The sequence below is a fragment of the Pteropus alecto genome, unplaced genomic scaffold (assembly GCF_000325575.1).
Source record: "Pteropus alecto unplaced genomic scaffold, ASM32557v1 scaffold44, whole genome shotgun sequence".
NCBI lineage: Eukaryota > Metazoa > Chordata > Mammalia > Chiroptera > Pteropodidae > Pteropus > Pteropus alecto.
The window spans coordinates 2,372,791-2,387,892 of NW_006436812.1; the positions used below are offsets into that span (position 1 = coordinate 2,372,791).

Here is a 15,102-nt window from a genome sequence, read left to right on the forward strand (position 1 = left end):
TGTGTAGGTATTTGTGAACAATCAAAAATTTTAAATAGTCAATGGTAGCCACTAGCTAAATGCAAAACAGTCACCAGTGGCCAACGGTAATGTCCACTGGTAAATTTTAAGGGAAGATGCATGCAAATCTGTGCGTTTCCTGCTCAGAGACATCATAAACTACAACAGCAGATGGGAGTGCAAGATTTGAGTAAGAATTTTCATCACACTGACTAGTTCCAAACAAACAAACAAACATCAACAACAACAACAAAAGCATCATTCGAGCGCAGCCAGCTTTATTTGTGAAATGAGAAAATAAAAGCTTCCTTAAAAGAGATCACCATTCTCTCCTCCTGTTTGTACTTGCAGAGGTCCAATGGGCTAGTCAACACGTAACGCGGTGTTTACCATTAAGGGGACAGACCTCATCGGAGCCCTCAGTTGACCTGGAACATTTTGCATTAACTCTCAAAGCTTGAGTTTGTCTGTCAAGTGAGACAGTCAGGGAACTAGACATTGGGGGTCTTACAGGGCTCACAGCGAAATGTTTATACCAATGCTTGGCTCGTAATAACAGCTCAAAATGCGCCGGCTCCTATTATAATTACAGAATTATACTTTTCTTCACATATTATTTATATATAAATACTTTAAAATGTAATTATATAGAATGTAATTATACACCACAAATATAGGATATAGGTTATATACACTATAAATATAAATATATAATAAAATAACATACAGTATAATTATTAAAATTCTTCCTTGCCCCCTCATGGCATTTTATATTGTGTTTGCTAATTAGCAGATCAGTACAAACCAAAACATGAAACATAAATTTGATGATTTGAGGAGGAGCCTGAGATTTCAGCTTTCTCTCCACACACATGTTTGCAAGTTTCCTCAGTGACAGCCATCACCAAGGAGTGTCACTTGGAATGTATGAGCAAGGCGCAGACTGAGATGCTGGAAACCACCCCTAAAACCTGAAGACCTCTCCCATGTGTAGGGACAGATTGGAAGCAGAAGAGTGTTTCAATGATTTATGTGAGGTACAGCGGTGAATGTGACTGTTGACTTAATACAACATTTTCCCCCAAAAGCTAAAACTGTGACTAATGCCCTTGTGTCCCTAAGACCACGTGCACTTACATTTGCGTTTTCTTCATTCGATTCACTAATATTCGACTCAATATTTCATTTATTTAAATTTAGACACTGAGGGGACAGCCCCCTCTCATGTCTGCACTAATGTTCTGACTCTTTCTCCTCTTTAGAGGAGCCCCTGCTTCTCTTCATCCAACCCATTAAGGTTGGATAAAGGTCAGATTCTCCCCTTTGAAAGAACGGCTTTGACTCATTCTTTGCTTTCTGCTCTTTCAGACTCTTTCTACACTTTCTGCACTTTTGACACTTTTTGGTACCAGATGATATTATTTAATTGTTTACTGTCTCCAACCAGATGAGAGATTGCGGGGGTAGGGTGGGGCAGGAATTATATCATGAGTCTTTGTGAATTTCCAATATATCCATGACATAAAATTTGCAAACAGGAACTGAGGGCCAACTGTGTGCAGGGCACTGCTTAGCCCCAAGGATTAAGAAATAAAAATGGCTAAGCTGAAGCCCTTGGCCTTGAAGAAGTGTCCAATGTAAAGGAAAAGCTAGATGCAGGTAAAACACAGGGATATATGATGATAATAGAGGCACAAACAAATATTGCTACTGCAAAACATATTTACTGCGAACATACCAACAACGACATGATCAACTAATATTTATGAAGCATTTGCAACGTGCCCAAGCCTGCTTCTAAGGACTGCAAATGGACAGTCTCATCTAGTACCCCCACAACTCCATGATGCGCATATTGTTATCATCATCCCATTTTACAGATTAGGAAACCAAGGCATATAGAGGTTGAGGAAGCCAAGAGTTAGAGGAGCAGAATAGAGGGAGTGTTGCAGCCAGGGAGGTCCGTGGAAGGCTTCGCCAAAAAGAAGCAACTAACAGAAGTCCTTGACCTAGGTTTCTGCATGTTCTTGGGTGAGGTATGAGAAGAAACACAGATATCTTAGGTAGGGGAATAGTAGTAACAAAGTTAGAAGCTCTATAAATAAATCCCCAAGGTTAACAAAGTGGAAGGAAGTGGCTGGTTACTGGATTGGGAAGAGAGAGGCATCAAGAACTACAACAGTTTGAACACCATACAAGAGTATGGAGCTGTCCATGGGCAGTAGGGAGTCATAGAAGGTTACTGAGCAAGGGCATGGCAAGAACAGCTTTGTTTCTGTATTGCTTTCCTTTTCTGTTTGTCATAAAATGGACTTGGATGCTCTTACATGGACTGGATTAGACAAGAGAAAGACCAGAAGTCAAGTAATTTATGAGGGGTCAAACTTGTCAGCTCAGGTGATGGAAAGTAGAGATGTGACAATGGGCAGCGGAAATGGGAAGAGAAAGGAGAGCATAAGTCGTAAGGGAGAAAGATGAAGGACCTGGGGACCTGGATGGAGGGAGGGGCTGTGGTAAAGGTAACAGGAGAAAATGGTTGAGGAATAGATGATGATATTCTTTTAAGACTCAGCGGACATACCTAGCATCCAGATTATGATCCTAAAATATTGTTATGGACTAGAAGTCCTTGAAGAAAGGGATTATTCTAAGTCTGTGGTAGGACATGTATGTGATGAATCTGGAATAGCCTGTCATTCTAGATAACAAGAAAGCCAGCAAAGACAAGCTAGTCATGTTAAAAGGACTCATGAGGCAAATTGAAGAGGCTCCCATTGGTCAAAGATTGAATAATCTGAGCATCAATCGAGATAATAACTTCAGTCCTTGAGTTCATAATAATATTTTTAAATACTTGGTCACCACTGGAGTATGCAAACTAACCAACTCGTTAATTTAAAAACAAAAAGGGAAAATCAAATATTTTTCCTGTATTTCCCATACGAGCCATACCTTCGAATATCCTAATAGCAGGTTGAGGAACTTCTTTTTAAGAAGTATTCTGGTAAATCCATGAAGGAAGGAAGGATACATTTAGAATATTACCATTCTGCAACCCCTAAAGAATTCACTGATCTAGATATCGAGCACCAACAGTTATAGTATCACAAAAAGAGAGACAACCTGATACCATGGGCCTCTTCTTGGAAGAATAAACTACTAAAGAAATTAAACTTGCATTTAACCAAGACCCTAGAACCACCTACCAACTTAAAAGAAATACCAAGGACAAAGGAACATGCGAAACTACACCACAGAGATGCAATCGACGAACACCAGACTGGGAAATGATGCATGAAAAACAGTCTGTTTGCTTCGACGATGTCAACAATAGCCACAAAGAAAATTGCCAAAACAAACAAAAATGCTGGCATCGGATTGATTGAAAGATCCTTAAAACAGATTAAAAGAGCCTTTTAAAGACATATCAACCAATCACAATGCATGGGATTTATTTGGCTTTTGTTTCAAATTAGGAAACTTTTTAGAAAAAGACACAAGAGAAAATTGTACTGAAACAATGACTTCATAATTTATAATATTAAAGAATCACTGTTAATATTTAGTAAGTATTATGATGATGTTCTATAAAAGACGGCTATGATTTAAAAAAAACAAAGGGCAACAATCGTTGGCAAAGATGTTAAGAAGTCAGAGCCCTTGTGTACTGTTGGTGAGAATGTAAAATGGTGCAGAGACTACAGAAAACAGTATGGAGGTTCCTCAAAAAATTAACAATTGAATCACTACACGATCCAGTAATATCACTTCTGTGTATTTATCCAAAAGAATTGCCATCAGGATCTTGAAGAGATATCTGCACTCTCATGTTCACGGCAGCATTATTTACAATATCCAAGATATGGAAACCAACTAAATATCCATCAACGCATGAATGGATGAAGACCATGTGGTATATGCACACAATGGAATACTATTCACCCCCAAAAAAGGAAATTCTCCCATATTCAACATGGAGAACCTGGGGGACATTATACTAAGCGACATAAGCAAGACAGAAGGACAAATACTGCATAATGCCATTTATATAAAATATCTAACATGGTCAAAGAGAAACAGTAGAATGGTGGTTGCCAAGGGCTATGGGGAGGGAGAAATAGGTTGCAGCTGATCAACAGGTATAACGTTAAGCACGGTGAGTGAGTTCTAGAGATGAGCTGTACAACATTGTACCTATAGTTAAGAATACTGTGAATATTGTATTGTGCACTTAATAATTCATTAAGAGGATAGATCTCATGTTAAGTGTTCTTACCACAATAAAAACTAGACTAAAATGTTTAAAAGAAAAGCAAAAGACTTTTTGACCTTTAGAAATGCAAACTGGAGTATTTATAGAAACAATGACAAGGTGTCTGGCATTTGCTTCAAAGTAATATGAGACTAGGGAGGGAAAGGGATCAAGGGCATAGATAAAACAAGATTAGCCATGCCTTGGTAATTATTGAATCCAAGTGATCTCTGTATGGTGATTCTTTATGCTAGTCTTTCTACTTTTGTACGTGCTTTAAGTTTTGCATAATAAAGTTTCTTAAAAAAAAAAAAAACATAGAAGAGGGTGTAAGGTGATGTTGATCAAAATGATGATCAATTATTATATGACAGTCTGGCATTGTTCATCCCAAATCCAGCCCCCGTCTAAATGATGCTGTAGATCACAAGTTAGCCAAGACAACCATTTATATCCATGCCCTTATGAAACCATCACAGACTATGTCATAGGAGAAATAATGCAATGCCTTTAAAGTACATGAATTAATTATCGGTGGGAAAGAATGAAAACCATATCTACCTCTCATAGGTATTAATACCCAAAAGCTATTGCAACCACCCTTCTCAGCTCTGGAAAGGTCACTGGTATCTAATGAATGATAAGGGTCACTGAAGGTCACTGCATATTAAAAGTGAGATGAATTTTAAGAGTTTACTGCAAATAAAATTTCCTGCAGGGAATTTATTAAGCCCAAGCAAGGTTACAGAGTTATTTGTGGTGTCTTAATGCTACCTTTATTAATAATAACCTTTCTGGGGTATATCATTTGAGAAGGCACATACTTTAATCCAGAAATGTGTGTCCAGTATTATTACTGGGATCATTAAATAATGAAATTTCAGTGGCAGAATAGAAGAAATCACAATTTGCAGGTTACTGGTACCTGGCCAAGATGGGCCATTCTTAAAGAGAAATAAGCATCAGAGGCTAGAGAGAATTCAGAGGTATTGACCACTAGAAAGAAATCTGAAGTATACAGAAGAAAAATTTACTATAAATTTACTAAAATTTACTATTTATTTTAAGTTAGACTGTATATTTACATCGCTGTCTCCTAAACATCAGTGAACTTCAAATGGCAGAGTGCTTAAGTTACACATCCTGTTGCATTTAGGAGAAAAAAGATAAGGATCCTTCCACCAGCACATACTGAATAATGTTGAAAGGCATGTGTCACGGAGACAGAGATTGGAACTCAAATCCCAGCTCAGTCAAGTTTAGCTGCCTGACCTTGGCCAACAAGCTTGCTTGAGCCAACAACTTGCTTTAAAGTAATAATAGACCCATCCTGTGAAGCTTTTGTAAAAGTTAAACATAGATTCTATATGGCAATTTTATGATAAAAATTCCTGGGCACATATTATAAACATATATAACCACAATATAAATGGCTATATTTAACTTAAAACCATTTTAAAATCTTACAAAAACCTTAGTCTTTGTTTCTGTGTATCATTTTCTTCTCTTTATTAAGTGAGCATTTCCTCCATCTTGTGGCGAATGGGACTCTGAAGCGTAATGGCCAGACTTCTAATCCCCGACTCCACTTTTCGCTAGATGTGAAGCACTAGGTCACCCCACCTTTCGTGGTTGTTGTAGAGTTACATGAGATAATGGATGCAAAACCCTTAAAACAAAATCCAAAAATGGCAAGTATTCAATACACGAAGACTAAGGACCCCCTGCCCTTACAAGGCTTGGGTGATTTCACCCACCCTAAACTATTCCATTCTGTTATCATTCCATTGTTAAATAATCCCATCTGTGACGAAGTCATCCATACCCCCGACTTCCTTTTCTTTCTCTGCATTTCCGTCTGTCACCTGCTGGTCCTGCCCTTGCTGCAAATGGAAGACAGCCAGGTTTTGCTTGCCCATCACCAAAAATCCTGGAGTTTTCTAAAGCTTTGGTCATGTGGCATCTGGCCTCTTTCCTCGGGAACACAATTCAAAGGGATGAGCTTTTCAGAAAAATTTCGTCTTTCATCATCTGCCAAGAACCACCACAGGGAAAGGCTGCATCTAAAAGCCGAAGCACATCCTCGGGCGTGGTATCATGGCCATGCATCAGTGGGGAAGGGGGAGTTGGTCAATCTCATTCTGAATATTTGTGTAGGGTTGGTTCAGATAAGTGGGCTGGTGCAAGGAAACACACACACACACACACACATTGACATTATCACTTGTTTATAAAGAACATGAGAATGTCAGGTGCTGGTTTAATTTGTTTTGTAGTCAATTTTCCTGTCCCTCAAGGCTCATTAGCCAAGTAATCATTCCATATGATAATGTGTCCTCTGTGTTTTCTCCCCGGATCCAAGAATCCATCTCCAGCAGTGGGCGTCCTTCCTCAGCAACCTTGCCCGGCTTTGCTGAAAGGACGTCTGCTCTGCACGTGTTTTTCTTCCCCAACATCCATTAGCCCCGTTTACCATATACTTAGACATCTGGCCAAGGAACCAACACACTTATTTCTCCCACTCTCCATAATAATCCAACATAATGTCTGTTTCCTCACAATTTGTCCCTTTGACAGAGACATCTAGATAAAGCCAACATCATTTAAAATTATATTGACTTTGGCCAGATGTTCCATGTCTGGGAAATAATGTGTACTGAAAGTACCAGTTATTGAAATAGCTGCAAACGCGACCTTGGTCTGAGAACCCAGGCCAAGACGAGTTTCTAGAAGGAACTGAAGTTTGCCTTCCTAACCTTGGGCCAGTATTTCTACAAAACCGTGGTATTTCCTTGTCATCTAGCTATATTCTCGCTCCTTGAAAACTCATTTAGTAAGATGACATTTAATATGATGCATGGATAGCCCTCCTAAAATTTTATGTGTAGACTTGACTTCCTCCCTGCACTCTAGACTTGGGTATAAACTCTGTTCTTGAATCTACACTTGAAAGTTTTATAGGCATCGCAGACTTGTCCGAAAGGGCACTCTTGAGTCTCGGCATGCCCTATGAATTGGTTCTTCTACGAGTCCTCTTCATCCAAGTAAATCACTGCCATTTACCCACTTGCTAGGAGTCACCCTTGCTTCCTCCCTTCCCTCCATCCCTTCATCTGTCAGTGTTATCCCCTCATTATATCCATCCCTGCTGCCACTCTGCTAGGACTTGCCACCATCATCCCTCGTTTAGGTTATTCTGAATCTACTAACTGGTTTCCTTGGGTCTGCTTTTGACACCCTCCCCTCAAATATATCTGCCACATAGCAACCAAAGTGATCATTTTAGTATGTAAATCAGAATATGTCTCTTCTTTGCTTAAAACCATCAAATGGTTTTCCTTGATGCTTAGAGAAGGACTCAAAGTCCTTATCCTGGTAGGTGACCCTACACCTGACCTGTCCTGTCCTTACTTCTCCATATAAGTCATCCCCTCACGCACTACACCAAGGAGCCACTGATCCCCTTTAAATCATCTCATTCCTGCCTCATAGGCTTGGCCTTTGCTCTTCCCTTTTCCTGGAATGATATCCTTCGGGTCTCTGCATGCCTTATTCCCATCTTTCATGTCTTAGCCAAAACGTCATCTCCATAGAGAAACTCCCACTGATGATGAGCTTATCTGTGTAGCCAATTAAACTCCATACCCCCTCCCTCCACCTCAGGTAACTCCCTAACGCATCATGCTTTATGTGCTTCGTGGTACACGTCCCCACCTGCATTCCTCTTCTTGACTCACAGTTACTGGGGGGTATCTCTTTCTACTCCCTTCTCTGGAATATACAAGGGCAAGAGCCTCATTTCTCTTTGTCATCAACCTACGTTCAGCACCTAAAAGATGCCTAGTATGCAACAGGTGTCCAATACATATTCACTGAATGAATGAATGAGTGAATGAATGCATTGACACATGTAAAGAGGCATGGCTGTGTTTTTCTACTGAAGACTCCATTGAGTCTATAATCTCAAAAGCCAAACTAGACCACGATATTCCTGCTTCTTGGAGAACTCTCGGAGCCTCGTTCAAGTCGCCAAAGACCCAGAGGCGAACCTTCGGCCACTCTAAGAAAGCATCAAACGTTCTAAGTAACCATTCAAACGTTCTATCTCCTTCCTCTTCCGTGTGTGTCCTGTGGGTCAGCAGCAGCACGTCACTCCGAAATTGATTATAATTTCAGAATCTCAGGTCCCCCCGCCGACTTACTGCATCGACATCTACATTTTAACAAGATACTCGGGTGTTGCATCTGCCTATTAAAATTTGGGAAGCTCATGCGTTGGATTCCAGAGGCCTGAACCCCACATGCTCATTAGACGTCCTCTCCTGACCAATGAAATCAGAGTCTCTGGGGCCACGGCCTAAGTGTCACTGGTGCTTTCTAAAGCTCTCCCAGATATTCTAATGTGCAATCGATAGCTAGACGAGCACCCCGAAATTTTACAGACTCCGTGTATGTGTATGCATAGGAAACTGTTATTCCAAAGCAAAGCAATGAAGGATGCACAAACATGAAGGAATAGTGACAGAACCCCAGCTCTGTGGATAATAGTCTAGGCTGTGCCCCAGAAGGGGAAGCTAACTGAGGGTTTAAGACTCACACCAAGGAAGGGTCTTGGTGGGTGCTACTTAGTGTCCGTGGTTCTCATAGCAAGACACACATTTCAGAATACTTCCTCCATAATCAGAAAAGAAAGAAAACCACCTGAAGTACAAGAATATCTTCAGATATTACCCATAGCTTCACACTTTTTCAAAATTTCACACCTTAATCAAAGGCAGATGCTGTTTACCTGTGAAGTGCCAATGTTTTGAAACTGCTATCTGTAATTAGCTCATTAGTTCACCTGTGGAATTGTTTGAATTTTTTTTTTTAATGCCTTTTTCCTTTTAAATTGGAATCAGGTCTTCTATGACAAGGACGATAACCCACCACAATTTGGGGGGACTCCTGAGCCTGTCACCTTTTGTGACACACACAACCAGGAGAGACTCAGAGGGAGCACACTCAACATTGTCAGCACGTTCTTGGTTAAGTAGTCAAAAAGCATTGCCTCGACGTGGAAATTGAACCTGGTTTCTGAAAGCAACATGCCACCCCAGGATTCTGGCTCCATGTCAACCTCTCTGTCAAGGGGTTAAGTATCATGCTTTGAAAGAGTCAGCTTGCCCTAATTTAAGACACGCATTTTTTTTTTTTTTTTACTTTAAATATGAATATCCTTAGTCACTGGATCAGTCAAGTTCTCCATAGGAAACAGATGGCATACTCAAATTGGGATTACTTAAGGAGATTTAACTTACAGAGGAACTATTTTCAAAGGTGTAGGCAGAGTGTAAGAAAACCAAACAGGATGTGCTGGAACCTCGAATTAGGAGCAGCGTGGCTGTTAGCATCCCCAAGCAAAAGGGGGTGAGGAGAAGGAAAAGTTATGATTTTCCAGAAGGAAAAGGGGGCTGCTGACTGACAAGGAGCAGGGACTTGTCCCAAAGGCCACCCCAGGCCACTCAGGGAAAGCACCAGGACAATAAATGCCTTGACCTCATTCAACTCCCTCCCTCCAACCTCCTGCCAAAATTCCCTCATAAGCAGAACGCAAATGAAAATCCAAGGGCATAGGAAGAATGACTGAAGTTGGCATTTATCAGTTTCTTGGGAAAAGAGCAAGTGGGCACGAAAGACAGAATAACGGCGCCCTTCAAAGATGCTCCCCTCCTAACCTCGGGAATTGGTGACTACCTCCATGTTACTTTGTGAATCCAGTGAATCAAATTCGCAGGCTGAATTGAGGTGGCTAAACAGTTGACCTTGAGATAAAGAGATCGTTCTGAATTACCTGGGTGAGCCCTATGTAATCATGAGCGTCCTTGAAGGTGGACGAGGGATGCAGGAGAGACTCCGATGCAGCGTGCCTGGCTTTGAAGATGGACGAAGGGGCCACAAGTCAAAGGATGCGGTCGGCCTCCAGAATCTGGAAAAAGCAAGGAAAGGGATTCTGCCCTAGAACCTCCTGAAAGTCACAGAGCCCTGCTGACACCCCGATTCTAGCCCACTGAGACCTGTGTGAGACCTCTGAACTGTAGATTTTTAAATAATAAATCTGTGCTGTTTTAAGCCACTAAGTTTGTAGTAATTTGTGATAGCAGCAATAGGAAACTAATATAGTGAAAAGAGATAAAGAATGCCTTTGGAGAGGCAATGGGAAGGTATCCAACATCGTCCTTCACTGGCGTCTTCTAATATTTTTGGTCATGCTTTGTCCCCTAAAACTAAGCCTTAGATCTAGATTTCTTCCTGGGCTAAAGGGAAGCAGCATGATACAATATCAAAATATAAGCTTTGGTTTCAGGCAGACCTAAGTTTGAGCCCTGGCTTTGCCACTTATGAGATGTGCCACCTGGGAGAGGCACAGTTCTAGCATCTGAAAAATGGCGATGATAAATAGGACAGTGACCTCATGGCATCAGTGTAAGAGTTAACGGATAATGCACATAAAACACAAAGACAGGCTCTTCTGGTTGCATCTACTGCGAGGACGAAGACCGTTCTCGGCAATCAGATTGCTGACATTCCAGAAAATGTGGGCATCACTCTGAAGGGACACATGGTTATTGTGACGAGCCCCAGACGCACCATCGGAGGGACTTCAGTCACGTCAACGTAGAACTCAGTCTCCTTGGAGAAAAAAAGGAGAGGCTCTCGGTTGACAAATGGTGGGGAAATAGAAAGGAACTGGCTACCGTTCACACTATCTGCGGTCGTGAACACCACGCGATCAAGGGCATTACACTGGCTTCTGTTACATGATGAGGTCTGTGTGCGCTCTCTTCCCCATCAATGTCGTTATTCAAGAGGATGGTTCTCTTGGTGAGATCCGAAATCTCTTGCGTGGAAAATGCATCTTCGGGGTTCAGATGAGGTCAGGTGTCGCTTATTCAGTATCTCAACCCCAGAAAGATGAGTTCATTCTTGATGGAAATGACACTGAATGTGGATCAAATTCAGCTGCTTTGACTCAACAAGCCAACAGTTAAAAATAAGGACATCAGAAAATTTTGGGATGGTATCTATGTTTCTGAAAAAGGAACAGTTCATCAGGCTGATGGATAAAGTATAAGTAGCCCAGCTATAGAAACGCTAACATGTCAGATGGTTCTTCAGACTTATTTGTGATATTTTAAAGATGCAATAAAAGTTGCATATTGGGGGGAAAAAAAACACTAAGATGGTGCCCGACACATAGTAGATGCTCAATAAATGCCAGTACTTCCAGTCTCATCTTTTTAACTGTGGCGGTTTTAAAATATGTCCATAAATTCTGTGATATTCCCCAGTGAAAGCAGTAAAGTTGAACTGTTCTCACATCAAGTGTGGGCTGGACTCACTTCTAACAAATGAATAAGGCAGAAATAATGCTGTGTCATCCGAGATCAGGGGCTGCATAATATATGTTTCCAACTACAGAACATTCTGGCAAAGGCATAACAATAAAAAGGTCCATGGTTTCCAGTGGTTTGCCAAGGGGGTGGTGGGATAAAGCACTGGGGAGTTTTAGGGCAGTAAAACTATTCTGCATAATGCTATAATGGGGTATTTATCAAAATTCATGGAATTGTCACAACAGCTAAAATATGGAAGCAACTCAAGTATCTACCAATAGGTGATCAGATAAGCAAAGTGTGGTTATATAAATACAATAAGATATTCTCCAGCCTTAAGAAAAAAACAAAACAAAACAAAACTTGACACATGCTTCAACGTGGATGAACCTTGAGGACATATACTAAGGAAAACAAGTCAATCACAGAAAAACAAATACTGTATAATTCCACTTATGTGAAGTGCTTAGAGCATTCGAATTCAAAAACAGGAAGTGGAATGGTGGTTGCCGAGGGCTGGGTGGGGAGGGGGAACAGGGAGTTATTGTTTAATGGGTTTAGTTTCAGTTTTGCAAGATGAAAAGAACAATGGATATGGATGGTGGCAATGGCTGTGACAATATGAATGTACTAACATCACTGAACTGTGTACTTCAAAATGGTTAAGACAGTAGATTTTTTTATGTGGACACATCTTAAAAATGGTTAAGACAGTAGATTTTTTAAGATGTGGACCTCTTAAAAATGGTTAAGACAGTAGATTTTTTAAGATGTGGACCTTACCACAACTTAAAAATTGGAGGAAAAAAAAAAACAACACATAGAATTATGCCACACAAAGAATGAACTTAAATGTAAATTATGGACTTTAGTTAATTAAAATGTGTCAATATTGGTTCATCTATTATAACGAATGTCCACATTGATGCAATATGTTAATAGGGGAAACTGTACCAAAAAAAAAAAAAGTCATTGTCTGATTGTCTGTCTGTCTGTCTCTCTCTTTCTGTCATCTCTTGCACTAGAGGAAGAAAGCTGCCATGCTGTAAGCAACTCCACAGAGAGACACATGGAGCAAACAACTGAAGCCTCTGCCCAACAATCATTGGGGAACCAAACAAAGCCTGCCGACAAACACGTAAGTCAGCTTGGAACCAGCTCCTTCGGCCCCGGTTGAGCCTTCAGATAATGACAGACTCTGCCGAAATCTTTTTTCAGTTTCAAGTATATGGTACATCAGTTAAATATTTATATAGTTTATGAAACCATCCCCCTGATTACTCTATCTTCCCGCTGGCTCTACCCACAGCCATTGCCTTATTGCTGACATCTTGGCTGAAATCACATGAGTGGCCTGGAGTCAGAACCACCCAGCTAAGTTGTTCCCGGATTCTAGACCCACAGAACCTATGTAAGATTTGACACAATTGTTGTTTTAAGCTGCTAAATTTGGGGTTAATCTGTTATGCAGCAATAGATAAGTAATATGTTAACCAAAAAAAAAAAAGAGTCATACAAACACCTTTAAATAATTAATTAGAGAACAGTGAATTTGAAAAGTATGTAACTTTCCTCAAAATAACTGAACATGACCATTCTCAAATTTGGGGTTAGGAATCATGGTTGCAGAAGTTGGCAGTCTAAGAAATACATAATTATTCAGTGGCGAAGAAACGTTTCATTTTAAATGGAAAAAAGAAATCCTGCCTTTAGGATCTAAAACCACCTAAATCCTGTGCCCTCATCACAGAACTTGTCTCCAAGCTGCTGCTAACGCAGGGAAATATGGTTATTTCCTGTTCATCAGTATTTTACCCTCAAACCTTCTGTCTTGCTGGCATGGTTTTTATTTTCCCCCAGCAAGGAGGAAAAAGGGTCCTACGAGCCAGACAGGGGTCTTGACACTGACGTCTCTGAGCTCAGAGCTCCGAGACCTGCTGACCAGGCTCCCAGGGAAGTGGAGGAGGAAATGCCCGCTCAGGCAGCCCAGCTGGCTCTCCGCTGGTTCAACCCACTGGCCATCTGGTCCCTTCTCCCTGCTATGCACACAGCTTGCTCTGGGAAGTGAAAACTTTCTGCAGGATTCAGCATTTTTCTTTTCACATTTTTGCAAACCAGGATGCATGAAGAGAGTAGAGAACACTGGCTGGTGTGCGGTATTATGTTGCTTGTCCGCACAGAGGAATCAATGCACAGAAAATCAAAGATGCCACTTGGCAAGGATCCAATTGAGTCTGTGCGTATTGAAAATCATAGCCATTCAAATCGGTGGGGATTGCAGGGTGTGAGTTCAAATACAGAGGATAACCGAAAATCCAACCTAAGTGGTAAATAACTCTGCTTAGTTTTTCTGAATTCATCCAAATCAAAAATCAAAGCTATAAAGCAAATGAAATGGGTAATGAATTTATTTTGCTTAATAAAATAGTAGGTCACAGATGTTCCAACTAAATGCATATGTATGTATGTATGTATGTATGTATGTATGTATATTACAAAGATATAGATATATAGATATAAATATAGATAGATATAAGATAGATATAGATTAAAGGTAAAGATAGAGATAGAGACAGAGATATAGAATGATATAGATATAGATATAGATATAGATATAGATAGATATAGATATAGATATAGATAGATATAGATATAGATATAGATATAGATATAGATATATAGATATAGACTAAATTGGACCTCTCTCTCTCAAAATAGCCACTGAAGAGGTTTTGAAAGACCACTAAATTTCATTTAATAGTGATATTTTAGAATTAGGACAGATAGGGATATTGACATACACATGTCAGTATGTCAGATTTGGATCCAATACACTCATAAGTAAACATGTGTATGTATACTCTGTGTGTGTATGTGTATGTGTGTGTAGCCTGTTGATAATTTATCAAATGAAAATTTTCAGAAAATATGTTTTTTAGAGTCATCCTGATATAAAAAACAGGGTTACACGTAGAATGGGGACCCTCTGGGAGAGCCCTGTACGCCCATCTTTCTTAACCCCCTTGAGTAGTGATTTCTGATGCCCGAGTACATAGGCCTGGAGAGTCTTCACGATAAGCTGTGACTGAAGCCAAAATGCAAGTTTTCTCATTGGTATTATTCATCATTGAAACGCACCCACAAACTTGCTGTTTTTAACAAACGACTAATGAATAACCGATGGTAGTATTCTACTGACAGTAGTATTGAAAACTACACATAGTTCATTACCAGAGTTTGCTGGGGACTATAATTCGATCTCGCACTAGGTCCAGCTGTCAAGGACTTTATGGAAATGTTGTAAATCATCCACAAACACTCACGCATGCTGTAATTCCTCAAATGCTCAGAAAGGACTTTCTGATTTCAAGTTACCACCAACTCGGGCCTTGGTGACTTTGTTGAGTGGTATTCAATTCGATGTTTTATAATACTGTTATTGTGGTTTGTGAGGGTGTTTGAGTCAATGCCTCA

The 15,102-nt window shown here is 40.2% G+C and overlaps 1 pseudogene; it reads left to right on the top strand.

The window, feature by feature from the left end:
* Positions 1-10,106: 10,106 nt before the first annotated feature.
* LOC107195826 lies at positions 10,107-11,359 on the top strand (annotated as a pseudogene).
* The last annotated feature ends 3,743 nt before the right edge of the window (positions 11,360-15,102 follow it).